The sequence below is a fragment of the Acipenser ruthenus genome, chromosome 31 (genome assembly GCF_902713425.1).
Source record: "Acipenser ruthenus chromosome 31, fAciRut3.2 maternal haplotype, whole genome shotgun sequence".
In the NCBI taxonomy this organism is placed as follows: Eukaryota; Metazoa; Chordata; class Actinopteri; order Acipenseriformes; family Acipenseridae; genus Acipenser; species Acipenser ruthenus.
In genome coordinates this window covers 10,502,295-10,518,700 of record NC_081219.1, presented here as the reverse complement: position 1 = coordinate 10,518,700, position 16,406 = coordinate 10,502,295, and the positions used below count along the sequence as shown (strand labels likewise).

The 16,406-nt window shown below is 37.8% G+C and overlaps 1 long non-coding RNA gene across 1 annotated transcript; it reads right to left on the bottom strand.

Moving 5' to 3' along the window:
• Nucleotides 1-6,596: 6,596 nt before the first annotated feature.
• On the bottom strand, nt 6,597-12,324 carry LOC131702943 (uncharacterized). Its single transcript, XR_009309615.1, has 3 exons — nt 11,448-12,324; nt 10,077-10,217; nt 6,597-7,465 (listed from the first exon to the last, which is right to left on the bottom strand). It is a non-coding gene; the product is annotated as an uncharacterized LOC131702943 (long non-coding RNA).
• Between the last annotated feature and the right edge of the window lie 4,082 nt (nt 12,325-16,406).

Sequence of the window (16,406 nt, the reverse complement as noted above, 5' to 3'; positions counted from 1 at the left end):
CATCGTTACAAAAAAATAAAACACAGTGCGAGAAGAGCTCCAAAATGTAAAGCTGTCCCACAGTCCAAATTAATATCATTCCGTGGTGAAAAAAACCTTCCATAATTTAGCATTCTTTGTATTCTCCTTTTCACAAAACAGCCTTTTGTTACTGACAGGGTGTTTACATTTTCCATTTCTTTTGGTTTGGCAGACTTTATTTTCACAGAGACTCAGGTTAAGCATGTTTATCCTGCCTTAGACATTTCTTCTTTACAGGAAATAGCTAAGTATCCATATTTTCACAATCGTCTGGTAAGGAACAAACTTTTAATGAGAATGCTGATTTGCTTGTTTTTTTCTTTTTTTTACATTTCCTTAGTATTTCATGGTTTGTGCAATCCTCCTGAGTGGTTTTGGGTTCTGTTGTTCCAATATTGAGTTATCAATTTTCTCTAAATCAGGCTTAGTTCAATAGTTACAACACAACTTTACTTCCAGATTACATTTAGTTTTTAATGCTAGTTTTGAAATAAACATATATCTACACCAACAGTATTTATTTTATAAAAAACGAGTTTGTGTGTCCTTATTCCCTCCCTGCCTCCCATCACACTTTGCATCTCTTAATTAAAACCTTTTAAGCTCCCAGTGTTTATTTAGCCTGCAGCAGGAGTAGGAGGAAATGGAAGATCTCTGTTGAGAACAGTGCACAATGAGAGTTATAAAGCATACATATACAAACAAGCACTAAAAGGGCCTACAAATGCTATAGCTCCCAGAACCCAATACTACAGTGCTTACTTTGATTTCTGTCTTCAGTGTCTGGACCAACAATGCTGGAAACTGGGATTCTTAATATGAACCAGATGTCTTTCTGTAGTCTTTGTAACTATTTTAAGGAGCTTCACAGATTACCAGCATTATTGACCTGAAGGTGTAATGTTCACTCTATTAAAAACATTTCCTTAACTCTCATTAACATAACTTTCTCACGAGTCCAGTATTGTTTTGTTATTAGTGTGTATTTTGACACAAGTGAAGCTCATGTATCCTGCCACCAGTTTGAAGGAAGTAATTGTTTTTCTCTCCTTGTTCTCTTCCTGTGGTACAGGCATATGGAACCATCTCCATAGTTCCATATGTGCTGCACAGACGTCTCAAGAGGGGTCCTATTACCTGTAACACAGGAAGTTCTTGTATTGTGACAGAATTTTTTTCCCCCCACAAGTCAAAGTGAAACTTAATTCTGGAATAAAACAAAACGTTAAACAGCTTTTAAGGGACTCGTGCAGTTAATGTTTTTTTTTTTTTAAACTGTGGCAAGCTTCATAGACTTGCATCTTGGGTCTTATGAAACCAACCATCAAAAGCAAACAGTTCTACATTAATGAAGCAAAATAATACATGGTTTGCATGGAATTGAATTGAAGATATTCTAGGCCTTGAATCAACGACTTAACACAGTCTCAATGTACTTTTGTGCATGGGCTCGCAGACTTGGCATATGCTTCCAATAAAACCCAATTATGGCACAAACATTTCAGAAATTACATTTCAGTTTCAGACATGACATTCTGCAATTGCACATAAACTAGGTCACATATCCTTGGGAATAGAGTCTGTATGGTTTATGCAACAAAACTGCCTTTTAACTGTATTCAGCTTCTTTTGATAATTTTACCATATGTTTTATGTTATAATATGTTGCAATACAACTCCATGCTAGTCTGTATAATGTTTTGCCAATACAAATTTAGATTCTTATCTTTATTGTATTTAGGTTTCTGGTTTTAAATTTTAACCAATAAACTCAAATAAAAGAGAAAAAGGAAATAGAGAAACAGCGAAAATCAGCCCTAATTATAAATGCAAAATTAAATAAATGTCTGTCAATGTTAAATCATAGAGATACGGATGGCACCTCTGCACTAACCCACTTAAAGGCTTTGAGGTAGTTACGTGTTGGAAACACTCTCAGTAAGTAGGAGTTGGCAAGTCTGCCTCCCCTATTGTCTGCTTCTCTTTTCCTGTCTAATTGAATCCAGTGGTTTGCAGCTAAATATCACTCAGCCATGCTGCCTCTGTTTGCAATGGGTAATGAACCTCGCCCACCACCCACAAGGATTGGGAGCAAACCCAGGCCAAAAGGTGCAAAGTTCAGCCACCCTTCTGCACTGCAAAGTTTACCTCTCCTCGTTCATTCACAAGATGAACAGCTGTGCGAAACAGACCAGCATGCAGTGAATGGCGCCATCTTTTGGATGATAACAGAATGGACAGAGAGTCAGTTAACAGTTACATTTAATGATATAAATGGCCCCCAAGGGGGAAAATATCACTAAAACCTACAGACTAGCGACATGCTTCAGAGCTGTGGAGGGAATATTTTAGGGTAACATTTAAGAGACAATTTGATATTCTATTTAAAAATATTAGAAATATTACATATTGCAAGGTTCCATTTTTTTTTTAACACTGATAAGGTAACAAACTTCAACTACAACTTATCTACTGCTTTTTCTTTACAATGCTCAAAATGTCTTTATTAAACTGAAGCTTCATAGGGCAGCAGTGTGGAGTAGTGGTTAGGGCTCTGGACTCCTGACCAGAGGGTCGGGAGTTCAATCCCCAGTGAGGGACACTGCTGCTGTACCCTTAAGCAAGGTACTTTACCTAGATTGCTCCAGTAAAAACCCAACTGTTTAAATGGGTAATTGTATGTAAAAATAATGTGATATCTGTATAATGTGAAATAATGTATAATGTGATATCTTGTAACAATTGTAAATCGCCCTGGATAAGGGCGTCTGCTAAGAAATAAAGGTATTATAATTATATTATTAGCAACAATGCACCCCCCCCCCCCAACCTGCATCCACAAGCAAATATGGTGGTATTAAGCTGTAGTTTGTAAACTCACAAAGCCTTAAATGCTAAAACTATTTAGTAATGCAAAGTTTAGTAAAGCATTGTAAAAAAAAAATGAAGCACAGAAAAGCGCATCAAAGCACACGTGTAATGTTTTTTTTAATTATTATTCATGAAATTGTATATTTATTACACTGTTCTTGACTGTTGCTAAGAAAGCCAACAATAGTCTTAAACAGCCTCATGAACATGAAACTGTATTTGACTCCTAAGGAGGTATAAGGTATAGTTTAACCTCAATATAAAACAAACTGTATGACTTTAACTCCAATTCATGTTGGCAAGAAGAGAAAACACATAAGCTGGTGTTGCTTGGGAACGGTAGATGACAACTTTACTAGTTTTTAGTAACCGTTTCGATAATATTGAAGCTCAATAGACACCAATGTGTGCACGATTCAAGTGTAATACTTCCAGCAATCTTGTAAATTGCCATACCACCTTAAATAACCGTCATGAAAGTGAAGTAACTGTGCCACCTTAAATAACCAGCATGAAAGTGAAGTAACTGCACATTGAAATAAGTCCTATTATTGCCATTTATTTTCCCACACACCACACAAATCTAGTGGGATTTGGCCAGTCTGGTGCACAGAACAACTTGCCTGGACACAGCCTTACAGGGCAGTGCAAGTGCAGCAGCATGACTCACGATCATTGGGAGGCACTTTCAATGGAGCTGCTGAGAGAGCTGTTGGCAAGATAATTAGATTCCAGGCAACCCAGCTATATTGTAACAGGGTTCTGTTTGTTGTTGGAATGTGCAAGCACACAATAAAGTTGATACTGATAGGATCTCCTGAATGACAGATTCTAAGGGGGGGGGGCACACACGGACGGACGGACAGACTGCTTATATAACCAAAGAAAACAAAACCTTTCAAAACTTTTCACACAGTATGTAGAGCAAGGCGATTCCCTATCGGCAGGTCATTTCGTTTTTTTAAGTGTTTTTATAATATAGTGTATAAAGACACTTTCCCTTAGAAATAACAGGAACCTACAAGTCTACAAATGAATAGAGTCAGATTGGTAGAGCTGTACTTTTGCTGGCTAATTTTTAGGCTGTCAAAAGCTGGAGTTTACTGCTTGTCTAATTTAAAGGGGTGAAACAGTGTGTTCAATTTATTAATAAACCTGCAGTGAAGGCCAATATCTTTGGATTCATAAATCTTTTTTTTTTTTTTTTTGGTACGATTTTCTTTTCACATATTTGTAATTTGATATACAATTCTTATGATATTTGATAGCAAAGTCAAAAATTGTTGGCAGTGCTACAGTATTAGTATTTTTTTTTATTATTTCTCTTGCTCCCAAAATTGGGCAACTTCCAGGTTTAATGGAGCAAGTCTATGAAGTTTTTGGGGCCCCCGTGGCTCATCCGGTAAAGGCGCTCTGCGTGGAGTGCAGGATGCGTTCTATAGCCTGGACATCGCCGAATGGGAGCTCCCAGGGTGGCGGCGCACATTTGGCCGAGTGCCACCCAGGGGGGTGGGGGGCAGAGTGATCTCAGCTCAACGCGCACCAGCGACCCGTGTAGACTGGCTGGGCGCCTGCGGGCTTGCCTGAAAGCTGCCCAGAGCTGCGTGGTCCTCCAACGCTGTAGCTCTGAGGTGGCTGCATGGCGGGCCTGCAGAGTGAAAAGAAGCAGTCGGCTGACGGCACATGCTTCGGAGGACAGTGTGTGTTCGTCTTGGCCACTCCCGAGTCAGCGCAGGGGTGGTAGCGGTGGACTGAGCCTAAATACAATTGGACATTCCAAATTGGGAGAAAAAATTGGGTAAAATTAATTGCCGACTACTAAATTAAAATAAATAAATACACACAGATTTTAAAAACAGAAGACAAGAAGAATTCCTCAGTTCCTTACAACATAAAATACTGCTGTTTGAGTCTGAGAATTCAATAGGGGAAAATCACCTTTTCTGACCCCCACACCTGTTTTTATAACTATCGTGTTGAACTGTGTCATTAAAATGAACAGATACCACCCTGAAACTGCCCTTCCAGCAGGTAATCAGTTACATACAGATGAGAAGTATTTCCAGTTTTCTAACTAAAACAGATTACTCATTTTTGCTTGCATCTGCTTTGTAGTCATACATCTCAATTAGTACAGGACTGGCTGCAGGACAAGTGAAATGGGATACTGGCATACTTCAGATTTACAAGTGTAATAAATATTCCACCCGACCAAGACTGGTCATTAATAATAGAAATACTATACAATATCATTTGAATACATTATGAAATAGTATATTAGTACTGCGTCTCACTGAAATAACACTGAAATGCATGTTACTCTGTATCTCTCTTGTCACTCCAAATAATTATCTGATCCAAGCTGATTTCAGGGGTCACCTCATTATTAACCAGGTGAGGGCGACAAAGAGTAATACAAGTACCTGTAATACACAATTATTACATTTGTAATTACTTCATGTTTACATGAAAAGGGCTTGCTTGCGCTGTAAATGACTTTCTGTTGCTTAGAGAAACAGATAAATTTCAGGGGATTTTAATCTTATTTTTGCAGAAGACAAGATCTGACAGTGGTGAGAGTTTTGGTTGGGGGCACCAGGGGTCAACCCCCCCCCCCCCCCCGCCTCTTTACCTCTTTTGAACCCATTATGAACCCCCTTTAATGTGTGAAAATGGAACCCAATTTTGTTATTGTCATTCATTCACAATAGTAAAGAATACTGTTATGTGCAACAACCTGACAAAAAACCCTGTAAATGAATCTGTACAATCTGTTCAGATTAAACATTATTCATATCAGTTGTCTAATGGTTAGGAAAAAAAAATATATATATATATATATGTAAGCACAACAATCTCAGTTTATTAAATATGCACTTTTTATTGAAAATCTCCACCGTTAAGACATACACTTTCAAGTTACATAAAAAATAATTCACGACCACTGTAAAACAGATTATTAATAATAATAAAAAAAAACAAACTTAAAGCAGTAGCAAGGTTTTAAAATTCTATTAGCACTAGCAACATTATCACTCCTTGTTTTAAAACTGTATCTGTGATATACAGAAATGTCAAATACAACACTATAAATGAGAATTGCTGCTGCGGCTTCCTGGTAGTTCAAATGCATTCCAATTGTCAACGCCATTCAGACCATGTGACCAGGCTGCAGCAGTTTATCTATAGTGTTGTATTTCAAATATTTGCATATTCTGGTTTATTTTTATTTTTTAAAAGTGAGGAAACAGAAGATTGCCATCTCATTAATATATTCATAAGGTTACAAATATTACAATACAACATGATTACAAAATGTTTTTTAACAGTTCATTGTCACTACATTATGATACATAATGCCTGTGCTCGCTATATATGTCTGCGGTATTTTAGGTTGAAGTCCAGTTAATTCCCACATATTTTCTGTTGATCAACCTGCATTCATGTTTTCTATTGCTCACTTTATTGCAGACAATGGGGTATCTATTTTAATGATCTAAACAGGGGTGATACAGAATACCTCTGCCCTTGTCAAAGATTTATCATTTAAAGAGACACTTTAAATAAACTGCATGCTGCTTAGATTTTGTCTTGAATTGTGAGAAGCATTCAAAGCTAGCTGAAAGTGTAGATCCCTATAGTTAAAACTGTGGACACACACATATATATATATATATATATATATATATATATATATATATATATTTTACTAATACATATATCATTTTTACTTGTGCAGTCCAATTTGGCTTAATTTGTTTGAGCTAATATTAATCATATATAAATATATATGCACACTATACATTTTTGTGAGCATTTTTCTTCCAACCTAAGAAAGATTTCATCTATTTGTTACAAGTCATAAAATGTATGTAAGTAACACACACATCTCCAAACAGCTAAAACTACCATCGGGGAATGCAAACAAACTGGACTGTCAACAAGATTTATGATACAGTAGACTAGACAAAATGATATGCTACGGATGGAAGCAGAAACCAAACACTACAGGAAATGGTATTTCTGTGTATTTACAGACTCCTGTTAGAAACCTGGGTATTGTTTTGTCTTTGGTAACCAGCCAGGTCAAAGATATTACATCTTGGTAGCCTGGCAGGAGATCTGGCAGCTTGCATCAACTGAAAAATGATTTAATAATCCTAATGTGTCTCTAACCACCTAAAATCAACAGTCTCGTTTACAGAAAAGAAAAACCTAAACCCTAAATATAATTTGAACAGTTTTGAGATAACACTTGCGTTACCATGTTTTTTTTAGTTAATTAGTCACTGAAACGTCAAAATCCTTCTACATTTAATTTAAAGTCAATTGTGGATGGTGTGTGTAAAGCCAAAGTTGGTGCTGGGTAGAATCTAGTGTAAAGGTTACAACTGAACCCGAAGCAGAGTCAGACTAATAAGCAAACAGATATATGTTAGGAGACGGCCTTCGGGCCGATGGGAGCTGTTGCAAAGGTCTGAATCACAGCAGTGGATCTTTACGCCTGGTAGCTCCTGTTGGTGGCAATGCCGGGACGTGGCACATCCGCTGGTCAGGATAATCCCCAGGGCTGCTACAAGGACAAACACAAATTGAGTGATTATTGCACTGAAGAAGAAAAAAAAGGGAAGCCGCACACTCAAACATACTCCTAAACTCCTAAAAATGTATTGAGAAAGAAACCAATGTTTCAGCTGCAAAGCCTTCATCTTAACAACATGATGGATATTGGTTATTTGCTTGTTTTGCATATTGGATCCCTTATAAAGCACATAGTGTGATAAAGCATAGTAAAATCACGGTTAAGCAAAGGTAAGCACCATAAAGCCCAGAGAGGTATGATAAAGCATAGTAAAAAACATGCTAAACCATGGTAAGTACATAGTACAATCATGGGACAAGCATGGGAAAACTGCAAAGCTACCATGCGAAATACTGTGGTAAACTTTTACAAGGGATATGCGCCCACTTCAAATAGAACCGGGATTCCACAAGTGCTGCAGTGTATTGAGACCTGCGTGTATGCTTTGCAAGTTACATTGAGGGATAACTTTGCCATTTGTACTTGATTTAGTTTATTAAGTGGTCAGTGGTCACGCTGCAATTAGACCACGTGACCTGCAGCACAGGAAGTGATTGGGTACCAATCAGCAGTTTGTGTTATCTTTAGTGATCTACTTAATTCAGCAATCAAGCAAATACTTTGGTTTTCTTTAAGTATTTTGTTACAAACCTTTGTTTTGGGCAAAGAAAGACATTGTCATTGCAAAGCAGCGATTGATTTATTTTAGCATGATACATATTTCATAATTTTTTAACAGATGTAAATGTAGTGTGTGGGGGTGGATTCAGTAGACTAATTTTTTTGGTCACATGAATCTTACTGTAATTATTATTAGTATGTATTACGCACTCAAAAAGCACTGAAGCAAGAGCTAAGCAGAAAATGGGAGGAAGTATCTGCAGCATTGCTGAGGGCTAGATAGCTTTCATCCAGCAGTGGACAGGAACAGCTAACGGATGAAGGCCACAAGACACAAAACATGGTACTAAACAACAGCTGCTTTTACTGCACTATCCAGGGCCTCTGCAGGATTACTTCATCTGTGTCACTGGAGATCAAGATCATGGGAAATAAATGATTCTGTAACATATAAACACACTGCCTCTGTGCCTACTTCTGTTGGTTGTTAATGGGATTGAACCACATTGCAATGCTGTCTGAGCTAACGCCATCCCTGACGTAAGATTTCATCGCTCCACCATTGTTAAAAGTTCTGTTTCTGACCACTGGCATTCAGTTCCTACAGAGAATGTATGATTCTACTGTTGTTTCTGTTTCAATCATTACTTGCTTACTCTGCTTACTAACTTTTACAATGAGACGGGAAAGTATAGCAGTGTTGCACAGGCTTACATACACAATGCTTCATCAATGGGTGTCAGTGCACAGTGCAACACTAATATGATTCCCCGCCATCAGCCTCGAGGAGTCTTTTTAGAAGTATTTTGCTGGAATAGTTAATAAACATGCCTTAGCTAGTTTTGCTGGCATGCAATGAGTTGCTGATTTTGGCAATGGCAATGTGACAGTTCTGCAGTTCTACCTATGCACTTTGTATGAACAGACCCTTTGCAAGCTGCTATTTGTGAGGGGTCTGGTTTGCAAATCCTACAGAGACTTCCACCACCTCCCCTGGCTGGTAGAATCTCAATCTGCTAGCCTACATTTTGGGCAAAGCCATGATAAATACAAGCTGCCATTACAGTGAATAGTGAAGATCTGCAATCTAAGTTCAGGTTAGATTAAAAAAGTTCCACACATATTTTAATTCTAGAGGTACTGTGTTTACTCCAGTCTTCAGTTCATTTCTATTTTTGGAACGTGAAATGTTTAATGTTATTATGAGGTGTAAAGAGTGCTTTGAGGAGTGCTGAACAATTTTCAATTTTCTTACCTCCAGATATCTTAATTGACATTATTACTGGTTCAGTAATTCAAGACAGATAAACTGCTGCATCCTGGTACCTTTGCTGTAGGTCACACCACTACAACACATGAAGTCATCTGGTGCCAGGAAGTAGCAGCAATCTTTGATTGATATTTGATTGCATATTCCAAAATAGTATCTACAAGCAAAGTATAGAATACAAGTAGGGGTCATGGTGTAGTGATGAACCCTCCAGATTTGGGATGATCCGACTGCGGATGGTGAACTATGAGCTATGACTAAGAGACCAATGATCCACAGACATTGCGTTTTTTTTTTTTCACATTTTCACAGGGTCCACATTTTGCACAGACAGAAGTGCCTAGATCATACCGTTGCTAATCCGTTTTCAAAGAATTGATAATCCTTGACATCAAAATATCACATATGCTCTGTGACCATCAGAACAAAGCTCTCTCTAAATGGACCAGCCATTGCATATGGCACGTTTCTGAATGATCATAGAATGCAGATTACACTATTCAAAGAGGGCTTTATACTCCACATGACCTCACTGAAATGACAGACTGTCTAGAACGGAATATTCCAAATCAGAACCTTCCAAAATCAAAAGTAGTGCGTGTGTCATTTTCAGATGGCTTTTGTTAAAGCTAACAAAATAATTCCATAAATTGTACCTGGCATGCAAATGTGCAGTTTTGAAATAATCACATTTCATCCCTGAGCACTTACCACTCTCTGTTTTAATGCAGAACCGGTGTTTGAATCCCTTGTGTGAATGAGAGCATGTAATGACCTCTGGATTGGTGCATCCAACATTAATATACTTCCTTCCAACAATAATGTTACAGCCATAGCACTGCAGCCCGTTTGCTAAACAGAGAGAGAGAGAGAGAGAGAGAGAGAGAGAGAGAGAGAGAGAGAGAGAGAGAGAGAGAGAGAGAGAGAGAGAGAGAGAGAGAGAGAGAGAGAGAGAGAGAGAGAGAGAGAGAGAGAGAGAGAGAGAGAGAGAGAGAGAGATCCATTTTTAATTTCCTTTGATTTGTTGATTTTAGACAAAAGGTCCAATATTTTGTGTAGCCAACTGCAGCTACTGGTACTGTGAGTGCTTTAGCTATTCGGTCTTAAATAGAAAATACTGAATTAAAATATATGAAGTACTAGTTTGTAGCCTTTTTTTGGAGAATGGACTGGATATTCAGCTGCCAACAGCCCCATTTACCAAGTCACACTATGTCTCAGTTCAAACTATAAAGATAATTAAATGATGCAGTACTAATATCTCCTGTGCATTAAACTGTTATGATGAAACCTATTTAACACTAGTTTAAGCATCTGTCATAACATTGTTTGGGCAAATTAAACCACATAGTGATCTAACAATAATGCAAAATAATACAGGGTTAGAAAACATGGACTGTAACTAAAGCAAAGAAACCTGAACTGCTTATTTGTAATACAAATTTGTGTAACCCCCCCCCCCTTACACAGACATCATAATTACTGTATCTTACAGTACCTAACTGAGATAGAAGAATACAGACAAATGTTTTTCATGGCTGTCATTACCTGTGAAGGACTGCGGGCATGACCTACTTCAGTTTAATCGATCTCCTTCCAAATTAATTGAAAACACGTTTATACCAAACCCTGTAACTGAACAAAAGTGCATTCTTATTGGATGACCTGCTCTGCTCCTATCTGTGACCTTGACCTGAAGGAGGTCAAAGATTTCCCACAATCCTTGCATGGGACCTTGTTTACCTGTGAAAATGAGCTCCATTACCTACGTTAACACTGATGATGGCAGTTTTATAGTTTTTACTTCTAAATTTATGATTGACCTGAAAGACCAGCAACCAATCAATGAATCAATCTATCTATAAAATGTTTCACCTATATTATCCCTAATGTTTTCCCCCCTCCCTTCAGCTCATTTGGGGTGTGCAATACTATATGTAGCACAATTCACACCATATCTTGTGTACCAAGGCAATCAGAACAAGCACCTTCAGAATTAGCCCTGCTATATGTTACTCGAACTAAGGGTAAAAAGGTGGACTTTGGTGCAATAAAAGACACACATCAGTATCATGGTCTTACCCCGTATGGACAGCAATGATGAGATGATGAAGAAACCTAACCCATAAACATGCCAAGTTTTCAAAGTCATGGATGCAACAGAAGAAGCCTTCTTCTAATAACCCTTGGAATGTGGTTTGTGAAGATGGAATATTCCCATTGGATTCCTGCAAGATTGCTGGTTCTTCTGAATTCTGCTCCCTTTTCCAGGCAAGCACATAAACCGTTTCTTAGGTGGAAACTTGAAAAAACTAAAACAATAAGAACTGCCCAAATGGTTGCGCCCTGTCCTAGTTGAAATAAAATAAAAAGATCTTGCAGGTTCTCCTAATAGGAGCTGAAACTGCCTTCAGAGTACAATCCCTGGCTGAAACCTGTAATAAAAAAATGTGACCGCTCAGTTGGAACATAAGCAAAAAACAGGATTATTTTCTGATTGATAATCCATTGCTTCTAACAATAGAACTGTCTTATGGTATCATTGCCCGGTAATAATTGTTGAATTATTAAATCCAGAGGTCCACCCCATGAGGTTATTTATTCTGCCCCTCTCCGTCTGCTGGGTTCTCTGTATTCTGCTTTAGTCCTTGAGGAAAATTCTATCTAATCAAAACGTAAGGACTAAATCCTTTCTTAGAGCCTGTAATGCTACGGATAAGGCAGGATTTGCTGTAAGCTCTATTTTTCCCCCGGAGAAAGCAACATATGGTCCAGTTTGATAGGTCACTATGAGCGAATTAGTCACTCGTATTAAGATATATTTACAGACCAAGTGACAGATTTCCCACATTTAAAAGCTTACTTTCTTTAGAACGAGCCTGTCATGAGAATACAGATGCAGTATCTGATGTTTCTGGCAGACCACCTCCTATTTACCTATTAGTATTTATTTACTGTTTCAACAGCAATTTGTATTGGCAAGGCCTGGAGGGCTCTTCTAAACACTGGTGTGAACCTTTCAACTCCCTACAAAGAGGACCATGGTTACAAAAAGCTGTAGCTGTCATTCGTCAATACTAAGTCATCACTTCAGTAAAGCCACCATATTTTTCTATGATTCAAAAATAGATTTCACTCTATTTAATTATATTCATCTATTTAAGTGCAGTTAGCTACAGTATTTAAACTATATAGTTCACTAAAAGTACACAGTGACTCAGACCCTATTTGTAAAGCTGTTTACTACACTAGTGATATTACAAGAGTCCTTCATAACCTGCTGAGTTGCTTCCCATAGTTTTTTGCAACCTTAGTTGTTTGCTCTTGTAAATAGTGTTCTTGTGGTCTGTTTACATACTTGCAATGGGCTGTGTGGCATATTCAGTATCAATATGGGTGCAATTATTTTCACTAAGCTCAGGTAAATCATGTAATTACAGTAGATTCCCTTTTAACCAATTCCTCTCTTATCCACTGGGGTGTTGTCTACCTAACATTGTCTGTTTGCATCAGCTAGAGGACCGAAACTCTCAGTTTATCCAGTTTGGATAAAAGGACCCCCTCTGTATTGCTTAACTTGAAATAAAATACATATTATGCAAAGATGAGGGTTGACAGAAATACAGATTATTTTATTACTGCAACGATAAGGTGAGGAATCACTGAATCAGAGAGACAGTGATTTGAGCGTGCAAGTCTTGCAAAGCATTTCGAAAACTATAAACATTTTTGAAAAGAAATGTACAGACCGTAACCGGTTTTGCTGTTGTTGCTGTCAAAACTTTCAGTTCCTCTTGACATCCTATCAGAACTTTCAGAGTGAGATCAGTCCAGTTTATGTTATATTTGATTGTATGATGTATGAAGTAAACATTTTAGCTTGGTATTGCAATTCAAAGGCACACAAAATGCACTTTGCAAAAAGTTGTCACATCCTGTACATTTGCAAACTTAATGCATGCGTTAGTTAGCATGTTACAAAATGCCACTCTGCCTCCACCCTCCACCCTGCAGACCATTTCAATGACATAGTATGTTGGTAGGCCCTATTTAAGCATTAATGCCCAATGCAGAGGTTATTACGTGCTAGATTATTGGTTGCAACAGTTAGGTGCCCAGAGCCAAAGGTTCTTAACAAAAGATTAAATGAAAAAACAGTAACTTATCTGCAGATAATGCCCGGTAAGGAGGATATGCTGGATGGCTTAGGTTTCTTGAAATTGATGTTTAAAGCGAGTTTCAAGATTATTCATTTCTTTTTATTTCTTTGCAATAGGTCATTTAATCATGCTTATACTTTGAATTGACTATTGTTCTATTTGATTTAACATCTGACTACGCTTTTGTTTTATATAACAGTATACCATGATAAGCATTTATGTGTGCATGAAGTACTTTCTTCTTGTTTTCAACTTGGATTATTGATAATTATGTTTTTATTGGTATGGAGATGTTAAGAAAGAACTAGTCCCGGGATGGAAAACCAGACCTTGCCTACTTGTGTTGATGCGCGTGTGTGTTTTGGGGGCATTGAGTTGGGGTGACTGCCACCTTCTTAAGTGTTGGGTCAGTACATGCTCTCTGGAATTAAGGAACTGCGCTGATCCTGTGCCACCAAGTGCATGGCTGGCTGAGCACCGGGAGAGGGTTGCTTTAAGGGAAGCCCTCAGGAGCTACAGCCACATGCTAGCAGAAGACATTCATCCGGACAATATTCTACATGACATGCCCGACTGCTGCCCGAAGCATTGAAGACAAGCTTTCCGCCACCAAGATGGATTCATTACAGATCACATGACACTGATGTCACTATTAGGGCAATGTTACATCCGCTTGATATGTAACAATAGCATTTACTGTAGGCTTTCTTATGTATAAAACCTTTACTCAGCCTTGCCCTTTTGCATGCAAAATGAGAATGCATGAGAAGTGAAAAAAATGATGGATTACATATTAATTAACATTGTATTAAAGCTTTCTATTAATTTCAGCTAAATACATTCTTATTTATGTCATTTTTTGAGACTGGATTTAGTGAATGTACACTAAACACACTTTTGATTTGTTAAGTTGTTTAGCAAATCATGAACAATAGTATGTAATATGTAAAAATATGTTGAAAGTAACATGCTTAATGGATTGCATCAGCCACAAACGTGTATGTTGTTTTGTTTTATTACGAGACAAACCAAAACCTCTGCTGTGTGAAATATTGCCCCACAAGGATCCCAGCGTGCCAATATTTCTTCATGAAAATATGATCCTGATAAAGAATCCGAGGGAAAACGAATCTACTTTTAAAAATCAAGGACATTTAAATAAAAATAAATAAATAAATAAAAAGTCATGCAAACTGTCTGTATCTGTGTATACGATTAAAAACATCAGAATCCAGGCAGATAGGTGTCATAGTGTCTCCATATTGTTTATTAAGATATGCTTTTCAAGCGTTTCATGTACAAATTGGACCTATTTTGTGGCTGGCTGCTAAAAGAGGCTTGTCTAAGTGCTTTAGATTAATAATTAACCTGACACAAATCTGACGTTTTTTTATGTTTTTTTTAAAGCCTAGTATTTACATCGGTTTAATCACCTTTTTATGTAAAAACATTAAAAACCAAGTGAAGCTTAAAAGCAACATCATTTTATAGCACAGTTATGTGACAGAGTTTACAAAGTGGAAGTTCCATAAATAATTCTTCTGGGTTAGTTGATAAATTACCAATTGGGTAATACATATTTTCTTTTATTAAAATATTTTTGGTGTGGGGGCTCCCGAGTGGCGCATCCAGTAAAGGCACTCCGCGTGGAGTGCAGGATGTACCCTATGGTAAAAATTGGTTTGACTTGTATAAAAAGTAGTACTGTAAACAGGCATTTTGAGAGTCCATCGATTCAATTTGTATTAACAAGGTGCTCGCTAGTGAGGTTTCCCTGAACTGGGATTAGTTCAGGGCAGTATTGCACACACTGCTCCTCACTTGCTGTAAATCTGCTTCCCAACAGCAGCCCTTGATAATCACTATGAGGCTTAACTTCTAAGCTGCTTGCTGAGCTTCAGTACTGGCTTGCAGTCGACACTGAATTTTAAACGCAAAGCTCCACATTAAATAAACTGACTTTGTACTCCTTTCAGCCTGTTTTTAGGGATACTGTTGCTTTAGGGGAATCTGTCACTGGTGGTTTCATGGATTTAGCATTATATCTGCCGTATCCCCGGCATCTTAGCTGGGGCACAAAATCTCTTTGATGAAAGAGACAGAGTGTGCAGAGCTAAAGGTCAAAGCGCAGGGAACTAAGAGACCTTTGCTTCAGTGCAGCTGTGGGCTTCCCTTGGGACATTCAGCAATTTGCAATACTCTTCAGTAGGTAAAACCGCAAGCATCATACTTTGTACTGATGTTAAAAATGATAAGGACAAACTTTGCAATACAATTTTTAACTTTTATACAGGTCCTAAAACAACTATCTTGGGTATACACAGTTATGGAGGTGAAATGTGCAAGCATATTCTGCTTTATGAGTACTGTCATTTGGAGAAAATCTATGTTATTATAATTATTATTTATTTCTTACAATTGTTACAAGATATCACATTATTTTACATACAATTACATTATTATTATTATTTATTTTTTTTTACACACAATTACCCATTTATACAGTTGTTTTTTTTTTACTGGAGCAATCTAGGTAAAGTACCTTGCTCAAGGGTACAGCAGCAGTGTCCCCCACCTGGGTTTGAACCCACGACCCTCCGATCAAGAGTCCAGAGCCCTAACCACTACTCCACACTGCTGCCCTATGAATGTTGCAATGAGGACTGTAACAGGGGTGTACTGTTACTGTGTGGGTATCCGCTGAGAGAGACAGAGGATTTGATGTTAAAAACGCCGCTCAGGCGTCCAGGTTTTATTTATTTACACACAGGCAGTTGCAGTGTTGGTGGCTGCCACTAGGGTACCTGCAATGGTAGCCCTAGTGCGGAAGGCAATATATCCAAGTGCACATGAATACAAAAAGGCAAAATAAAACACTCCA